General features: G+C 46.1%; 2 long non-coding RNA genes across 3 annotated transcripts; one reads left to right on the plus strand and one right to left on the minus strand.

Annotated features, from left to right (window-relative positions):
- Positions 1 to 6,353: 6,353 nt before the first annotated feature.
- On the minus strand, positions 6,354 to 11,081 carry LOC121134048. 2 transcript variants are annotated; one of them, XR_005871058.1, is made up of 3 exons: positions 11,021 to 11,081; positions 9,365 to 9,428; positions 6,354 to 6,535 (listed from the first exon to the last, which is right to left on the minus strand). It is a non-coding gene; the product is annotated as an uncharacterized LOC121134048 (long non-coding RNA). The 2 variants fall into 2 exon arrangements; XR_005871059.1 differs by lacking the exon at positions 6,354 to 6,535 and adding an exon at positions 8,041 to 8,389.
- Positions 11,082 to 11,149: 68 nt separating this feature from the next.
- Positions 11,150 to 14,884, plus strand: LOC121134047. The gene is made up of 2 exons (XR_005871057.1): positions 11,150 to 11,717; positions 14,757 to 14,884. It is a non-coding gene; the product is annotated as an uncharacterized LOC121134047 (long non-coding RNA).
- The last annotated feature ends 759 nt before the right edge of the window (positions 14,885 to 15,643 follow it).

Here is a 15,643-nt window from a genome sequence, read left to right on the forward strand (position 1 = left end):
GTTTCTCCACCAGCAAGAAAGAAAACTTGACGGGCTACAACTAGAGAAACTTCATATCCTCCTTCATGACTCATGTCTGCCTGTCACCTGAATTCAGTCCTTCCTCACGCCCTGGCATTTAGTCTTTGCTTTCTTTTCCTTGTGATATGTGATCCCATATGTACATTTGTCTACATATAATATATATATATATATATATTATTGGCTAGGTTCCAAATATGAGGGAGAAAACATTTTTATTTTATTTTTGAGATTATGTGACCTCACTTAATACCTTAATGCTATACATTCTAAGTCCATCTATTTTTCCGATTTTTAACTTTATTTTTTAGAACTGAGTAGTATATATATAGATGTAGATATAGTTTCATATATACACCATATAAAGATATATATGTATATATATAATTTTATATATACACAATATATAAGTGTAAAAGTAATCTCAAATTTTTACTATCCATTCATCTGTTGTAGACAACTAGGTTGATTCCAATTCTTTGCTATAGTAATTAAAACAGCAATAAATACAGGGCTGCACATAGCTCTTTGAGAGGGTCTAGCCTTCTCTGGGATGTGCTCAGGAGTGTGCTGGTTCATCTGTTTCTATATAACTTAATTTTTGAATGGAAAGGTAGAAAGAGAGAGAGCAGATGAGCGCCCACTAAGAAGAAAAAAGGACAAGATAAACATGTAGGAATGATGGTCACTGCCACTCAGGATCACAGGGAAGCCTGGCTGATGAGAGATCTCGGCAGAGACCAACACAAAGTAGGTAGGTCCTAGAAGTCTCAGGGTCCACAGGCACCAGAGAATTTGAGGGCAAGGGCCTCAGCGTGGATCTGTGACTGATGTGTTACACAAAGGGAATGAGATCAGTGTCACCCAGTGCCAGGGATGAAGCCAGTGAGAAAGAAAATGTAGAGATGGAGAGAGATGGGTACAGGAAGAGGGTAGTGGGACTCTAAAATCATGAATGCCAAGATTTGCCTCATGCCCGCAGTCTCTGCCTCAGCATACACAAGCCCAGGACTTCACAGGGCCTTTGAATGCCCCAGTCCACAAGCTAAGAAACCATGCACTGGCTTGAGCTTTTTCTAGCTTTTTTATGATTTATTTTTAAGTGTGTGTGTGTGTGTGTGTGTGTGTGTGTGTGTGTGTGTGTGTGCTTGCTCACACTGCCACCTGTCAGAAGAGAGCAATGGATCACCAGAAACTGGAGTTACGGGCAGTTATGGACTGTCCAACATGGACCTTTGGAATTTAATTTGGGTCTTCTGGAAAAGTAAAGCAGTTAAGCACAGCAAGCCACTGAGCCATCTATCCAGCTCCTTCCTAGTGTGAGGTTTTTCAAACTACAGACTGCAGCTACAAATTGGGAGCTAGTTCTAGGGCCATGAAATTAACTTCATGGATTGAAGCCTGCATGTCAAAAACAGAATGAAAAATAACACCATTCCACAGTTGTGTAGTTGTGTGTGGGGGGGGATAGTTGTGAAATGAAGTGCATTTCTTACTAAGAGTCACATCTAAGTATTTGTGCCTGACTGTTGCCCACCCCACCCCCACCCCCATATCTACCTAGCTTTGTCCGTGATGTATCTGAACTGGCCTGGGCTAGCTGTCAACAATTTAATTGATCCGAAGACAAACCTGCCTGCAGCTATGGAATCCAAAATGCCACCTGTGTTAATTGAGATATTTTCTTTAAGCAAGGCAGGGAATGCATTTATAAGCAGTCCTGGGCAGTCACAGCCCCCAACATATGGAAGAGTCCACGAAATCCTGCCGCTATTACTGTCCTAATGCCAGACACAACCAGTCTTGGAAAGATCAGGGTGACCATGCCATGGGGTCAGGGAAGGGCTGGCATACACAACCCAACAGAAAGAGTAGAGGTGGAAGACTAGAATAGAAGGACTGAGGTCTCCCTCCCTCCCTCTCTCTCCCTGCCTCCATCCATCCATCCACCCATCCATCCATTCATCCATCCCCAAGTTTCTTCCTTCACTCATCCACCACTCATCAGTCCAACTCTGAACAGAACTGTGGATACCAAGACCAAGCCTTAAATTCCCTAAACAAGAACAGAGGAAGGAACTGGATAGTAGTGGTACATTCCTCTAATCCCAGCACTCGGGAGTCAAAGGCCAGCCTGGTCTACAGAGAAAGTTCCAGGACAGTCAGGGCTACACAGAGAACCTTGTCTCAAAAAAAGAGGCAACTTTCTACTTTAGAATCTTTGAAACACAACTTCCAAAACATGCATAGATGTGTCAGCACTAACTAAAGGAGGGAGGGATGGAATGGGGGAAGGAGGGATGGAGGAGGGGAGGGAGGAAAAAGGAATAGAATGGAGGGAAAGGGGGAGGGAGGAGTGGGATAGAGGGGAGGAAGGGAGAGGGATGGAATGGAGGGAAGAGGGGAGAGAGGGAGGGAATAGAGGAGAGGTAGGAGGGGATGGAATGAAGGGGAGAGAGAGATGAAATAGAGGGGAGCGAGGTAAGAGGGAGGGACTGAAGAAGGGAGAGAGGGAAGATGGGAGAGAGAAAAGAAAGGGAGGAAGGAGGGAGGGATGAAGGGAGAGGAAGGAAGGGAAGAAATGAGAGAGCTGTCTGCCTAGTTATGGGACTTCTAGAAATGTTTAACACACAAATATGCATTGTAAATCCCCCCTCCACCAATAAAAGAACAAGGAAAAACAAAATGGTACTGGATAATTCAATTGTTCTATTCTTTGTTGACCACAGAAGGTGTCAAGCTCGGGAGCCTTCGTACATGAGGGAAGGAAGGTATCATGAGTGGACCGGCACTGGGGCTAACTAAAGAGTCACTACGGTGGAAAATGAAAACAGAGGACTGCTCAGCATAGCCTGTTTGAGGAGAGCAAACCAGGATGTTTGTGGATAAGTTTTTCAACCTCAGCACTATTGATGCTGGATCCTGCTCCCTGGCCAACTGCCTTGTGCTCTGTGGGGTGTTAAGTAGCATTCTTGTCCCCTTCCAACTCCTGGCGAATACAAGTGTCTCCTGACATTGACAGATAGCCTCCTGCAGGTGAAAACTGCCAGTCTAGACTAGCTCCTGCCGAAGATGACTCAGGGATGCTGGAGAAAGAGATGTCATATTGGGGGTGGGGAGCTGACTCAGTGGGTCGAGTGTTTGTCACACAAGCCTGAGGACCACCTGTGTGTAGGTCTCCAGCATTGACACGAATGACCAGTAGGCATAGCAGCATCCCTGTAATCTTAGTGCTCCAGAGGCAGAGAGGGAGGATCCCCAGGCCAAGCTGGATGCCCAGACTAGCCAAATCTGTGAGCTCTGGATTCCAGTGAGAGAAAGAGCCTCAATATATACAGTGGACAGTGATAAAAAAAAAGACATCCCTCTCAACCTCTGGCCTCTACAGGCATGCACCCATAGCCACACACAGGAATGTGCACACACATGAACACAAATGCACATGAGAGGCATGCATCCACACCCACACATGGGAATGTGCACACCTATGAACACAACAAAAATGCACATGACAGAGGCATGCTCGCATACCTACACATGGTTATGTGCACACACACAATCACAACACAAATACACACAAGAGAGACAGACAGACAGACAGAGACAACAGAGAGATTATCTCCCCAGGGAAGCAGAGAGACATACAACAGCTAAAGAAGACTGAAACCAAAATGAAGTCAGGTTATGGCACTGAGCAGTCTGCTAGCACACAGTAGCAAGTCCAGGACAAGGGACATAAGGAGCCCCCAGCTACAGGAGGATCATAGTAACTTCCATAAGGTAAAATACCACACCTGTCCCTAAGCACAGGTTAATTCTGATTTTATACATTACAAATAAGGAATATACATATTCCTTTACAAAGATAAATATTTATTAAAGATGCGTGTGTGTGCGTGTGTGCGTGCGTGTGTGCGTGTGTGTGCGTGTGTGTGTGTGTGTGTGTGTGTGTGTTGTCCTTGGAAGCCAGAAGAGGGAATTATATTAGATAACCTGGAGCTGGAATCATGGGTGGTTATAAACCACCCAGTGTGGGTGCTGGGAACCGAACCAGAGTCCTCAGAAAAAGGAGCTGTTGCTCCTAAGTACAACACATCCCTCCAGCCTCAAATAAAGCACATTCTTACAGCTTCATCTTTTACCATATTCATGCTGGTCCAGAATAAATTCCTAAGAGTTCAGTTATTAACTGAAGAATGGAGATGTCTTGAGGCCCCTGAATACTATACTCAGCAATAAATGAATGTGTCTATTTTCTTACATCCACACCAGCTCAAGGAATTTTGCATGTTTTGATTCTTTCTAAGCAAAAATATATACTTATTTCTTGTTGCATTTCTTTAAATATAGGCTTTTCCTGACTCCTTTTGGAGAGTCCCTTCTGAGTCTTACTGTATCTCCCAGGCTTCCCATTACAGTTGCCAGGAGCAACTTTGGCATTTGGCATGATTGGTTATAGACATGAATCATCCCAGTGCCATTGCTAATTAGTTTTGATCTTCCTGAACAAGCCACTGTAAATATCCTGCTTCTACAACACATTTCTTCCAACCTAATTGATGCTATTTTGGAATTAAAGCTTCTGGGGCTAGACCTTGTCCTCTACCCTGTGAGGGTCTAGCTTGTCCCGATGTAGCCCTTTTTAGCTTGCAAAGGACAGAGGAAGGAGGCCTGGGGGAGATTCCATCACAGAAAACTGAATTAGAAGGATGGAGAGGTCATGATGCCTGTATGACGTCACAATGTGTGGACTTTCAGAATGGATCACATTAATTTTATAGTTCATGTGCATTGATCATAATGGAATAGAATCTGAAGAATTCACATCACACATAAAGATTTTCTCATATTTTTTCAATAATAAACTACTGTTGAAATTGAGCAGGAACAGTGGGTGATATTATCCTGTGGGTCAGGACACAGCACTCCTTAAATGTATGCTATGTACTGAGAACCCTTCAAAAAACACAGTGTATAAGGGGAGAGAGGAGGTGATTTTACAGGGGAGAAGCTGGTAGGTACCTCACTCAAGTGATTGAGTTCAGCATTAGTAGTCATCAATCATTTTGATATCTCATACCCTTGACATAGCACTTGACCTTGGGGGTCTTTCTCTACAACCACATTGCACCATCTAATCATAAGAGGAATTCCAGACCAATCCCAATCACATGGTGCTCTATAAACACTTGATTAGTGCTCCCCAAGACAGCCAAGGTCATGAGCAACTGGGAAAGGCTAAGAACTAGCCAGAGCCAGAAGGAGCCTAAAAAGATAAGCAAGTGAGCATGTGTGTATCCAGCTGCAATGGGTATTCTAATGCTTGCTTGGGGGTTCTCATTTACATCCCTGCTTTTGACAGTAACCTAAATAACCTTTTGGGAGATGATACACTTCCTTCCCTCATGCTCTCCTCCTGAGTATGGGTATCAGCACTCCCAGTGCAACCAACCACCTGTAGCTCCAGATGCAGGGGACTCTACAAACTCTTCAGGCTTCTTCGGAGCCTACACTCCCAAGTGCATGGACCCACACATAGACACATAATTGTAGAAGATGAAAGCAAGTCTTTAAAGTACTTGTCCCTTCTCCCAGTACATCTAACCTGTGCTTGGAACTCCCCCTTCGAAGACTCTTATAAAGCTGTCTCTACAACATATCCAGCCCCTTCCCCCATCACTGCTGGAGACCTACAGTGTGCGCCTCTACTGTTCCATATTCCCCAGCGAGCCTTGCGAACATGAAGTCAGGAATGATGGAGTGCAGATGGGGGAGAGTGCCCCAGGCTCCAGGCTTGCTCCCACCTCTGTTTGACATGCATGGCTTGGGCTAGACACCATGTTCACTCAATGTCCTCATCTGAGAAACGGCAACTGGAAAGAGATGTACCCTTTCTTTCTCATGTTCTTTGAGACCTCGGGGCTCTCGGTGGCTGATTCTAGGGCTGCCTATAGACACAAAGGGGTTGACCCATGGAATATCACCCACCATTCTTGTTAAATTTCAACAGTAGTTTATTATCGAAAAATAGTAATTAAAAAGAACTAGAGAGAAGGGTGAATATGTGTTGGGGAAGTCCTGTGCATTTGTCAATTAAAGTACTGTCTGGCCAATGGGGAATCTAGATAGGAGGGACTAGGAGTCCAGGAAGACTCTGGGTAGGAGAAACACAGGGAGTCAACATGTAACGCCATGGGGGTAGGAAGCCTGGAACTATTCTCCGGTAAGAAACATACTTAGATTAACAATTATGGGGTAATTACTTAAGTCAGAGCTAGCCAGTAAGAAACAAGCAAGGCCAACAGCTTCATAATTAATATAGCCTCCTGTGTGTTTATTTGGGACTGATGCGGATCTGGAACCAGGCGGGCGGGAAGGCTCCTCTCAAGGAAAGCTTCTCGTAACAAATATGGTCTTATACTAATCTACAAGACTGCTTAAAGATTCGGGAACAAGGCAGAATTGTTCTTCTTCACACTTTGTTAACGTCTGCATCTCCACTGGCTTGTTGTGTCTGCTGATAAAATATGAAATGAGAATGACATGCGCCACTGCTGGCCAAAGCTTTGAGAGAGAACCCACAATTCTGCATCTTCTCCTTCATTTATTCCTGCTACGGTGATCCTGAAAACACGCCAACATTCCGAGAAACCCTAATGTGCAAAGACCCCGCCCTAACCCTTGTTAGCGGGTCTTTGTGACACCACAGGACTAACAAAGTTTCATGTTAAGCCACCGTGATCTGGTGGTTATCTGTTACTATAGCAACACCTGTCTTGATTAATGCCGGGCCTTCCGAGTCTGCTTCAGCATAGCTGCTTGCATTCGGTGTTCTGTGTGTCAGCTCAAGTTGTCAAACACTTCAACAATACTTCACCTCCTCTAACTCTCTCCACAGTCCCCAGCCAAAATCCTATTAGTGTCCCCACTTACAGATGAGAAAACGTATCTCCCAGGGGATCAATAAATTGGTCAGTTTCACACAGTGACTAAGCAATACGCACAGTTAAGACCCAAACCCAGACCATCCATAATTAACCGCCTCCACCATTCACCGGTGCTGGACTCAGTGGGAAGAGCTGGAACCAGCTCCAGTGAGCTCCAGACCTCACGGTGACTTGTCTGCACGCTCTTTCATGCTCTGTGAGTTCTCAAAGAGTTTACGTGGTCATGCACAGGCTACAGTTCAGCACTTTTCTTTGTCTGTTTTGGGTGGGGCCGAATTATCAAAGCATTGTTTATTAGACCCCAATAATTCCAAATGGCCAAACTAGATTTCAGCCATGCCCCACCATGCATCCCTCCCAACACCACTGAGTCCAGTCAGAACTGCATGTATATGTACATGTAAAGAACCATCCACTGGAACATGGGAAGTCTACCGGGGACCACATCCCTGAGCAGCCATTAGCTACTAATAACTCTTCATTTTGCTAATGCACATAGCACCAAACTGACATCTAAATATTTACTTTTTTACGAGACAGGGTTTCTCTGTATTGTTTCGGGGCTATCGGTCCAGCCCGGCCTCGAACTCACAGAGATCCGCCTGCCTCTGCCTCCCGAGTGCTGGGATTAAAGGCGTGCGCCATCACCACCCGGCAATATTTACTTTTATATCAGTAGATTTGTGCAGCTCACAACCCTCTCAGAGAAACTTTTCTTTTGTTTTATTATTTTTCGCGACAGGGTTTCCTCTGAGTAGCCTGGCAATGCTGGAACCCACTCTGTAGACCAGACTGGCCTTGAACTCACAGAGATCCAACCTGTCTCTGCTGGGATTAAAGGTGTGTGCCACCACCGCTTGGAGAGAAACATTTTACAGTGGATGTGGTTAATATAGGCAGTCCCAGCTGGCCAGCGTTCAGAGAATGAGCGTGGCAGGCTCAACCCCAGTCAGCACATCTGTATTATACCCCCTTTCCCAGAAGACCCAGGGAGCATTGCAGAAATGGGGGAAGAGGATCATAAGAACTGAAGGTTGCAAGGAGCTGCTGAGAAATGGTCTTTTTCATGACAAGACAGGGATGTTGCACACATGAAGTCACCACGGCTGTTGCAGTATAGCCAAGCCACTCTGCTGAGAGACAGCACTAACGAAGGACTCATAACAGGATTATTGATAGAATCATAACAGAGTTATTGGTCCCCTGGTGTTTTGAGAGAAACAGGATTGCCAACAACAAAATATTGCAGGGAAAGAAGGAGAAAAGCACCCAATGCAAATGTTGCAGCAGGGAGGGTTTCCAATACAAAGCCTTTCACCTCTGCAGCACACATTTTGTTAGCTCTGCATAATACGTGGGCCAGAAGAGCATCCTCAGGACATCTGGAATTCAGGGCAGAAGATCAAGTTGACAAGATTGTCCTTGGGGAGAGAAAAGCAGTGAGTGGGGGTTTGACTGCCCAACCTGGCCTATATCTCCCTGTCCGCCCTGGAGCAGGCACCGTCAAGGCCCATCCATCACCCTAGCTTAGGTTCCCATGATCCTGCTTCTGCCAGGTGCTTTTGGAGGCTTGAACCACAAGGGCAGCTTTGCTATTCCACTTGCCCAGACTACTGACCTTATGATAGGAATGGGTTTGTGGGTAATATACCACACACAGACAGAGTCGCCTTGGGCCGGTGACTGGCTTTCTAAGCCTACTTTGGTCTTCTGTCAAGTGGAGTTGACAGAACCTAACTCATGGGTTACAGTGTCTGTAACACATCAAAATCCCCACACATGGTGGTTCAACTGTTTGTTAACAAAGGAATGGGGATTATAGACTCAAAGAGGGCCCAGGGCAGTCTGAGAGTTTTGTTTAAACCACTATCTCTGGGCTTGCTGGCCAGCCAGCTTAGCCAGCTTGCCAAGTCTCATGCCAGGGAGAGACCTTGCCTCAAAACAACAAAGATGGTGAACATGTCCTGAAAACTGACACCTGAGATTGTCCTCTGACCTCCCCATGCTTTTGTGCACATATATACATGCACTTGCATATATGAACAAAGACATAGCACATGCCCTCTCTCCTCTCTTCCTCTCTCTCTCTCTCTTTCTCTCTTCCTCTCTCTCTCTCTCTTTCTCTCTCTCACACACACAATCATTCATCAACAAAATGACTCCTTTCATTGTCACAGAAAATCTACCAGGTGAGTACCACTGTCTTCATTTTCATGATGAGGACAAGGCAGGAGGAAGAGAGCTATTTGCCCAAAGTCATCAGCTCAGTGACCAGTCATTTACAAACATCATCTCAACTCATTCTATACACTTGGAGAGGAGAGGCTGCCTCTTTCATTTTAAAGATGAAGAGGCTGAGGCTCCAATAGTTCAATAAGACTACAGACGATACCCACCAAGCAAGAATCAAAGCGGTGACTCGGGCTTAGCTTGGTCTGTGCATTTCTCCAGCCACCATTCCTACAAATAAAAGCAGCCACCCTCAGGAAAGCTAATCAACATTGATTTTGCAATTAGAGTGTTCAAGGCACTAGACTAAGAGCTCAGCAGGCATCCTCTTATGTAACTTTCACAGTGAACGCTTGCCCCCATTTGACATACTAGGAAACTGAGGCACAGAAAAGACCGTGGCTGACCAAGGTCACAACTAGAAGCTGGCATAGCTGGGAACTCAGTCAGCTCTGATGAGCCCAACGATGAGTCAAGGGGTTTGCTCAGCAAGCACCTTTGACCTGCTATGAAAACCTCAGGTCCTGTTTTTCTCCTTGACCAATACTTCTATAAGTTTGCTGAGGGGTGGTGGGGGGCTACTCAAGAACAGGAGAGGAGAAGAGGGAATAGCTGAGAGGGAAGCAAAGCAAAATGAGACAGACAGATGGCCAGGCCAATAGTCACCAGGCTGGGGCAGCCCTCTGTCCTTGGTGTCAATCCTCCCAGGTCCACTCAGCGTCCTTGGACCCTCCTGGACATGTCCAATAGGCTATAGGACTACCAAAGCACATATGTGGGGGGAGACTATTTCTATATCCTTGGAAATGCACTCTCCATAAGTCCATATCTATGTTCCCTGTAGGAAGGAATCTGGGCTGCAGGTTGACAGAGGTGGAGAGGCTCTGCTCTCCTTTCTTGGTTATGCAGATTAATGCAAAACCTTATGAAATGGCAAAGGTTGGGCACCTCTGGAGGGCTAGAAGACAAAGTATGCCTAATAGAGTTAAGCTGAGGTCTGCCAAAGATGGGGGGGTGCTTCCTCCATTAGCATCACCCTCACCTTGGTGCAAGGTGGGCCCAGGGTGGCCCAAAAATAAGTCACACACCAAAGAGGAAGTCTCATGCCTTCTGAGGACACTGAGCCAAATGCCAGCAGGAAAATCACCCTAAAGAGCCCAGGGGCATGGAAAGTGACAGTGGGCCACTTGTTCTTGCTTGCATACTTAAGGTGACCACCTGGCACAGACATGAACCTTTGCAGTACCTCATGTGGCTTGGAAACTCTGAGTGACCTGACCATGCCTCATGTCACACAGGTCCTGCACCATGCTAGGAAAGTTGTCCCATACACAGTTCTCCTGGAAACCCTAGCTGTTGCTCCCCCCTGGCTTCGGCTTGAATTGCTCCCCCAGCCTAGGATGTCTTTGCCCTGTGTTCCCTCTGTGGAGCATTATACAGCTCAGATGGGAAGGCATCCTGGCTGTCGGGAGCCAAGGAACACCACAGTCACACCATACAACAAACCTCACACAAGAGAGTTACTGGGAGGTGAAAAAAACCCAGGAGGATGGCTGACTCTGCTTGGGAGAGAAACAGAAGGGAACTGAGCAGAACACAGGGTGTATTTAGAGTTTCTTGGGGCTGGGGACTTCTTAGGGTGAAGCTTTCCCAGAAGGAGATTGGTGGGATTTCAAGTCCAGAGCTTGGGCTTTTTACTCTGCAGGGCAGAGGGCTGGGTCCAGCTGTTAGGACGTCAGAGTGTTCTGTGGGTAAAACCTGGTCCTCAGGGGAGGGGCCTGGCCACTGGTGTGGCTCAAGGGTCTTACACTCTCAGTACTCACCTTCGTCAGGATGACTCTACCTTAAGATCCCCTACCCCCGTGTCTACACCCCCAGTTTAGGACTCTATTTGCTAATGGTCACCAGTTACCACAGAAACCCATTCTCTCAAAGTTCCAGAAGCCAGAAGGCTGACATCGCAGAGCCAGCAGAACCTTACTGGACTCCTCCTTGCTCCTGGTCGTTTCGTTCTAATCTTTGAAATTCCTTGACTTACACCTGTGTCGTTCCAGTCTCTGTCTTGGTGTGTACTTGGCAGGTCCCGGACTAGCACCTATGTCACCGCCCGGTTTTCCTGTAAGGACACCAACCATCTGACTGACTCCAGTGTAGAGTAACTTCATTTAAAATAGATTTTTTGTCATTTTGAAATGAAGCCATCTTCTAAGGTTTTCAAGCAGATGTGACTCTGAGGAAATCACCGTGTAACCTGGTTTAACAAGAAACTTAACACTGCAGGAGAGCAGAGCAGAGCGTGCCGGAATAAGCAGAGGAAGCAGCAAGGAGAGACCGAAGTCAGCTACAACTCGTAACAGACAGAGTACAAAGGAAAGACCATGTTGGGGAAAGTGCCAGAGCTAATGACTAAAAGCCAGGAGCCACTGAATCTACAAGACTCGGGCAGTTTCAGTCGTTGCCTGGTGCCAACGTCCCTCGAGGTCCTTACCACTCCCTGAACTTAAAGCAACCTGGCAGCAGGTGAGAAATGTTCCACTCCATACCAGTAGCTAAGGAAACAGAAGTAAGTGTGTCACTTGGGAGGTAGATGCTGACATCTTCCTCAAGAAGTTTCCTGTTCTACCAATAACACCTAGTTCTCCGCTCTACACCTCTTGTCCTGGTCACATGTTAACTGATAAAGGGTAGGTATGTGCTGTACTTGGCATGCAGTAAAAACCCAAGTCACAGTATAAGTGTTTAAATAATATTTTCACTAATCATGGTGTTAGTAAGCATACCTTTATTATAAGTCTAAAAGATGATGCATTTTGGCTCTTAAGGTAAATACATTCCTTATTTTGCCATTAGGAGCCAAGCCTTTCCATTTATAAGACTTAGAAACAGAAATTTAAATAAAAACTACACCATTCCCAGTGCCTCCATTTTAAAAAGCATATTTATTTCCTAACCAGCCTCTAAATGCTTACAGCTGATACCTGAAGCTGGGAGGCAGCCCACCGGCAGAGGGCTTGCCAGACACACATGGATCCATGGGTTTTATTCCCAGAACAAGAAAGGGGGTGCCTACATGCAATATCCAAACCCAAAGCCATGAACTCTTCCAGAAGCCAGACTTTGGCCTCACCAATCACTGCCCTGCCAAAGTATGGCCTCACTGACCACTGTCCTGCCAGACTACGGCCTCACCAACCACTGTCCTGTAAAAAGAAACCTCAGTTCCTGGGGGGAGATATATAAGCCTTGCTTTGAGCAGAGAGTATGTAAAAGGAGTCTGAGAATGCTCCCAGGTCTGAGGATGGAAAAGCTGCAGAGATACTAGAAACCTTGGCAAAAGACTAGAGAGCCAAATTGAGGTGGCATTCACCAAAGGTGGGATAATCTGAGAATCAATGATGATGAGGAGGAGGAGGAGGAGGATGAATGGGACTGGAGAGAATGCTCCATCTATAAAGTGTTTGCCATATAAGCATGAGAACTTGAGTTCAACCTCCAGAACCCTAATTTAAAGAACAAAACAAAAAGCCAAGTGTGACAGCCCAGATTTGTAATCTCAGCACTGAGGAGGCAGAAGCAGGAGGAGTTCTGGGGCTCGCTGGTCAGGCAGACTACCCTGCTGGCAATCCCCTGGTCAGTGAGAGATCCTGCCTCAAAAAAATCAGAGTGGAAGTAACAGCCTCTGACTTCTGTATGCAAACAAAGAATGCATGAGCATACATACACACTCACACACACACATAAACACACACATGTGCATGCGCGCACACAGAGAGAGAGAGAGAGAAACAGACAGACAGACAGACAGACAGAAAGTAAGCTTAGTTACATAGGATCGCTAATTTGGGGTGTTGTAATAAAGGTGAATTCTCACTTGAGTGCTCCGAAGAAAGTCCTAATTAGCTCTGAGATCGAGGTGCAGAGAAGTGAAGTGTGTCACCCCATGTCACATAGCTTCTAACAAGGAAAGACAGAATTCCACACCGTGCCTGTGACATTGCAAAATGTATGGCACAATGTCTTCAAAATAATTTAATGTTCCCTCCACTGTCTATGGGCAAATCATGAAAAAAGCCACAAGAAGGGAAAGCTATTACGGTTCCATCCTCCCTGGTTACAAGCAACAGATGTTGGAAGCCGAGAGTGTGGCATGATATATACGTGAAATGATAATGGCAAACCAATTATAACCACTCCTGTGAAAATCCATGAGGGCCATAAAATGCTCTTTGGTTTCAAGGTGTGAACCAGCAGCGTGTTTCCAAGGATCTTCCCAATTCCACCCCAGCGCCTCTACCCCTCAGATGAAGTTTCTTAAAGAGCAGCCTGGGAACCATTTTTACTTAGGCATTTTAAAATACAGATCCATGGGCTTTTGTCACAGACCAAATTGATTTCTAATGTGCAGATCCCTGAAACTGGGATTTTTAGCTTAGTGCCCCCAGAAAGGTTGTTGGGACATTGCTCTTGAGGAAATGATGCTTCTGTGTGTGACCTTTTCCAGGGAGATGCATGCTTCCCTAGTCTAGCTTAGTGGGTCAATAGATTTACTAGGGGAAAAAGGGAGACTTGCAGGTGCATGGGTGACCCAAGGGCAGTGGAATCCCTGTCAAGTCCATCTAAGCACGGGTGAGGACTCGAGAGAGCTGCATCATGGGAGTTCCCTACAACTTGCAGACACTGCCACCCAACGGCTCCCCCACCAGTGTCTGGCAATTTATAGTGCTAATAAAATCATGGGACCAGATCTTGGGATGTTTCTATTAGAAGAACCACACAGCTGTATCCCATCTGAGAGTCGTTGGGGCTGAGGGGTAGGTCAGGGGGAGAGCTTACCTCACATCCCTAAGGTTCTGGGTTTGATCCCAGCACTAGGAGGGGTTGCTAGACAGACATTCTCCACAGACCACCCTACCTCCAAACCTCTCATTCTACATGTACTTCTCTTTTGTCAATGACCTTTCTAGAAGATAAATTCCTGTTGAGATCTTGTAAGACGTGGATGCATATGTCCATAATCCCAGCCCTTGAAGAGGCTGAGAAGAGGATCAAGAGTTGGAGAACAATTGCATAGTGGCACATTGTCAATGGTCCCTCCCAGTGTTCCATGCCCCCCCAGTGTCTTTAGGGCAGACACATATTTTTATCTCTCTAACAATCCCCAGGCTTATCTGCCGTTTCTTCACCACCATTCCAAACAGCTGCCTGTATCCCCATCATGGAAAACTCACTGAGTGGTTCTTCCACACTGGCCAACACTCATTCTGATATCATCTGTCTCTTCAGCATCCTTCTAGTTTCACCTGACCTTCCTTGGTGCTTCTGAGATGATTCACTTCCTGTGACCTCATTGCATCTCCTATGACAACTGTCAGATGACCCAGGAATGCCCTGTGTGGTGATTTGAATGAAGATGGTCCCCATAGACTAATAGGGAGTGGCACTATTAGGTGACCTTGTTAGAGTAGGTGTGGCCTGGGAGGAAGTGTGTCACTGGGAGTGGGCTTTGAAGTTTCAGATGCTCAAGCCAGGCTCACTGTTTCTCTCTGTCTGCCAATCCAGATGCAAACTCCTGGTTCCTTCTCCAGCACCATGTCAGCCTGTTCACAGACATGGTTCCCACCATGATGATAATGGACAAAACTTCTGAAGTGTAAACCAGCACCAATTAAATGTTTTTCTTCATAAGAGTTGCCATGGTCATGATGTCTCTTCATAGAAATAGAAACCCTAACTAAGAGAGCCTGATACCTTAAGACTGTGGAGCACACAAGCCATGCCTTGTCCCCTACTGGGTCTCTATCACTGGCGGTCCCTGACAGTATGGGTTCCTGGGGATCGTTAAATGAGTGAAAGAAGAAATGAGGTTTCCCTGTCCATCTTCATTCCATCATAGTATATATTAGCCTACTCATCCTCTGATCTCTTTTTACCTCTCCTTGTTCCATTATTGATAATCCTTTTGTACACTCCCATTGGCTCAAGACCCCCTTGAGCCTAAGCACTTCCTCTCCTATGGTACACCAGTTTGCAGCACTCTTCCAGAATATAAATAAGTTCCTTACCACCTGCCTAGGAGACAGGCAGAGTCTCTTTGGTATCCACAGGCTGTGAGTGAATGAGCTTGTACACAGCCCTTATCGAACTGACCACAGCCATCCAATCCCATCACACCTCAAAGAAGCCTCAGTCCCAGCCATAGGAGATTAGTCCAGGACTGTATGCTTGGTGTAAATTGGCCAATCATGTTCTCTCCTGAGAATATGCACCGTGAAAGAAAGATTTCCCTTAAGGTTGTTCACCTAGGGGTAGGGGGAATTGTCATCTCACTTTGGCTCTATGTCTGGGAGCTCCAAGGGTAGGAGAAGTGTCTGTGTTGCCAGCCACCCATCTCCTGAAGGCACCAGCCTGGCTGTCCTGCTCTCAGAAAGTGATAACCCTTTTCTCTC

The sequence above is a fragment of the Mesocricetus auratus genome, unplaced genomic scaffold (genome assembly GCF_017639785.1).
Source record: "Mesocricetus auratus isolate SY011 unplaced genomic scaffold, BCM_Maur_2.0 Super-Scaffold_100025, whole genome shotgun sequence".
NCBI lineage: Eukaryota > Metazoa > Chordata > Mammalia > Rodentia > Cricetidae > Mesocricetus > Mesocricetus auratus.